Here is a 4256-nt window from a genome sequence, read left to right as displayed (position 1 = left end):
ATCAATCCACCGGATATTCAGGCATCTGCAGCCTTGTGCAAATGATGCAGCTGGGTATGACGCTACCTCCTTCACCATCAACTTCAAATGACCTGAGATAGAGAAAGAAAAACGTTGTAGGAACATTCCAAAGTGACCTAAAACTTCTCAAAGACGAGTCTAAGTCTTAAGACCTGGAAAGAAAAAACAGATCAAGAATTTTCTTATGGTACAATCATATTAAATATTTGTTGACGTCTCCAGTGGATATCCCTCCGTTGTAGTCTAGTCGGTTAGGATACTCGGCTCTCACCCGAGTGACCCGGGTTCAAGTCCCGGCAACGGAATGTGTAATGTTTTTGCACCTCTCTCTTCTCTTAACCTCACACTTTTCTTCTATCAAAGATGCGCTGAAAAGTGTAGATCAATGCTGATACCAATAGTTTGCAGCAAAAGAAGACAATGGAGGCGGTGCAGCAAAAAGACGTTGCAATGGCAATTTCTCTTTCGTCTTGTAAAAGAAGAGGGCCCCGATAGACAAAGACTCAAATGCTATCACGTGGTTTGGAACACCGTCCCGACCAATCCACGACGCGCACATCATTTGCTTTGTCTAAGTACTCACGCAGCTTTGTTGGCACTGCCTGTAGTGATATAGGCGTGGTGCCTATGAAATGTTGTACACAACTTTTAGGCTTTTTGAAGCTATTTTAAGATGCTATTCTTTGGAGCCATGCTTGTTGCAGTAAAAATAGCACGCACTTTAAAAAAGCCGACAGCAGCAAACTCTCCCCGGTCGCTCTCGTCTCAAGCAATTCTCTATAAGCAATTCTCTCTCTCTCTCTCTCTCTCTCTCTCTCTCTCTCTCTCTCATCAGGCAGTGCCGCCGTCGTCAAGTTAGTGACGACCTTGTTTGTATTCTACACCTCCTTTAATTTGTACTTAAGAATTGTCCGGGGCGTCCTTTTATTAGGGCCTTTACCTAAGCAAATTGGAGCCACATTCCAAAGGGGAAAAGCTACATTGAGTAATATGTAGGTAAATTGTAAGAAGATAGAATGATTGACATCACGAAACAATTATCTTCCGAGAAAAAAAATAGTAGTCTCTAGCAATGCTCGAAAAAACCTAGGTTTAATGTAATTGCAATTACAGAATTTTTGAGACTTACTTGGAAAGTCTAAATTTGAAGGTGAGAAAACCTACAAATTTTTGAGAAATTTAGTGTAGAAAATTTTAGATATAGTCAGCTTACTTGTGGAATTTCTCATATGTAGGTTTTTCAGAGCATTGGTCTCTAGTAGTGTCTTTGATGAACAAGTGAAAGGCATCCACAACTAGCACTCGTCTCTAGTAGTGTGCCTTCGAACGAGTGAAAGGCATCCACAACTAGGCACACAAAAATTCAAGTGTCGTCACCTTGGAAGGGAAAATTCAAAATTCTTTTATTGCATCTTTGTATTTGGTTTAGTTTGAACGCTCTAGACCAAAGAGGGTAGGTGCATTGCTGCATAAGTACTCAAATCAACTCTTTCCTTCTCCATAACTCAAATCTCTAAGATTTTGAATCCATGGTGATCTCTGGACAACCTTCAATAACCCTTTCTACTTGTCTACCACACATTCATGTTGACGTTAGATTTTGAAACCCGGTTATGCTTTGCTAAAAATGATTAGATAACAACTTCTTGCAAAGGCCTTTAGAGAGTTATTAGTATGTGACCCGCGCGTTGCTGCGGTCATTAAATTTTAAAAGAAGAGTCGCAAAACCGTGGGCTCTCCAAGGGCTTTGTGGTTCTAAAAGCAAAGGCAAGGGCCCATGGCCTAGGTGTTCCTAACATTGTGGATTAGCAACAACTATAGAAAGCTGACTTAAGGGCGTGGTCACACGAGGCTCAATTATAAGTAAGTTGGGCAGATCCCTGAGCCTCCTGAGTGAATCAACTCAATTCTACTATGTCAAGGCTCTTATAAGTATGTTAAAAATCGGCATAGTTGCAAAGGCCTATCGCCTGTACCTTTTTTTTTTCTTTTTTCAAGCTTGCACATGTTGACGACGTTGTCTGCACCTCTTTAAGAGAGAGAGAGAGAGAGAGAGAGAGAGAGAGAGAGAGAGAGAGAGAGAGAGAGAGAGAGAGAGAGTACCATGGCAGTTGCAACACATGTAGAGCAGATGTTTTGTCGTGAGGCATATCCAAGGCCAACCACCGGATCATGGTTGGAGCTCAACCGCTAGGTGGCAGCAGCGCGGGTTCAGTTTTGGCTCAGTCTTTTTGCGCGACCATGGAGTATGCTCAATAATCAATGAATTTCTCAAAATAAAGCATAGGAGGCACAATTATCAATTATTGATAACTGTGCCTCGTGTGACCACCACCTTAAAGGTGTGGCTTGCTCTATGTAATGTTGCTTATGTAGTGTGTATAATGAGGTTGGCAAACCAAGGAGTGTTTTGTATGTTGACCACATTCTGTGTGTGTGTGTGTGTGTGTGTGTGAGAGAGAGAGAGAGAGAGAGAGAGAGAGAGAGAGAGAGAGAGAGAGAGAGAGAGAGAGAGAATAGCAAATAACAAATTATGAGAGTTTAAATCTCTATAAGAGAAAGAATAGCAAATGAAAAATTATGAACGTTAGTTTAACTCTCTTTGAGAGAGAATAGAAATAACAAATTATGAGCATTAGTTTGAGAGAGAGAATAACAAATCTCTCTCTCTCTCTCTCTCTCTCTCACACACACACACACACACACACACACACACACACACACACCCCAAAAGTGTTGGAGTGATTGCTTCAATGTAAGCACCTTGCTTGGCATGGGCGGTCACCACATTTGTGATAAAGGGGCCATGTTTTGGTATCCAAGTAAGCTTTTGATGGTGTTTATCATGTCAATGCCAAGGGGCTAATGCATGCTATTCCCTAAGTTCTCACTTTACACCGTTGCAATAAGTTCAATGCAATGGGTAACACAGAAAAAGAAAAACATGTCTCCGTATTTTTTTTTTCCAATGGTTCTTATTTGTATAAGAACCATTATGAAACTTGTCAACTATGCTGTTTAATAGTAAAGAAAGAAGATGTGCAAGAGAAAAGGGTATTTTTAGAGGGTTACATGCTCTTACTATATTGTCAATATCTATGAATAGCATATTGTTTTATATGATTTATATCTCAATGGTAGAGTTTAGTGATCTACTCTTTTTTAGGCATGCAATAAGTCACAATCTATGATCCTTCGTGAAACATTGAGATACCAGATTCCCACCAGCTTATTTGATTCACGCATGTTATTGCAATGCCAAGAATATTCTAAACCTTCCTCACACTATGTACATCTTGATCTCAATATAGTAGCTTTGATAAGCAACAAACACAAACCTTATCAGCTTGCCACCATTTCTCCTTTGTGAATTTGTCTTTGCCACCATCCATTTGATGGATTGTACTCAATCTTTATGGCTATATGAACATGCACATCCACGCTTTTCTACACTTTAGTCCATTTTGATTATAAATTAAACTATTGCAAACCTACTTTTCCATATGTTTTCCCTCTTATGCTTGCATCAAAATGCATTGGCCTCACTATTGGCTTGAATATGTCACCATGCCTCACATGGACCCCTTACATATTGTCATAACCGATAGCACCATCCTTCTTATTCTTTCACATATTGACAGTGCCATATGCGGTATCTTTTTGGTTAGCTCCCTACCTTACCTAATCCCCTTTTCATTTTACTTAGTTCCCTTTTATACATACACGAGCTTACTATTATCTTTAAGTTATCTTCCCCTTTCTAGAGATAGTACCTACGTGCAGGCACCAAACTTGGTTTTTCACTTATATATTGAGCTCATAGTCCTTAGTTTGTAAACAATTCCAAGGTATTCAAAAGACACCTCATATCCCAAAAGAGTCTAAAGTCGCTCTTCATTACATGAGTTTTTTCTTTAAGGGCTTTCTATACCAACATGGCTGATCTTTCTATCGTGGTAACACATAGACACTTGCCTATCTTGCTTCCACTTCTAAGCAGGTGTCTATTTGCTTGGAAAGGTAACAAAACTGGTTTCATTTTCCTTGCGAACTAAATAGTTCCCACAATATTTTTATATTTCAAAACGTTGAGCTTACGCATTCCAATGGAAGATTTGTTGTGAGTGTGTGGGAAGGACCTCCTCCTCCCCTAACGTCCATCGCGTAGCTGAGGGAGGTGCAAGAAGAGAAGCCACCGATGACACCACTTGTGTGGGAGGGAGCTAAGAAATGAA

General features: G+C 40.1%; 1 non-coding gene across 1 annotated transcript; it reads left to right on the top strand.

The window, feature by feature from the left end:
* The first annotated feature begins 253 nt into the window (after positions 1-253).
* Positions 254-326, top strand: TRNAE-CUC (transfer RNA glutamic acid (anticodon CUC)). The gene has a single exon. It is a non-coding gene; the product is annotated as a tRNA-Glu (tRNA).
* Positions 327-4256: the final 3930 nt, after the last annotated feature.

Source organism: Adiantum capillus-veneris, chromosome 21, assembly GCF_014529385.1.
Source record: "Adiantum capillus-veneris isolate H3 chromosome 21, ASM1452938v2, whole genome shotgun sequence".
NCBI lineage: Eukaryota > Viridiplantae > Streptophyta > Polypodiopsida > Polypodiales > Pteridaceae > Adiantum > Adiantum capillus-veneris.
This window is presented reverse-complemented; position numbering and strand designations above follow the sequence as displayed.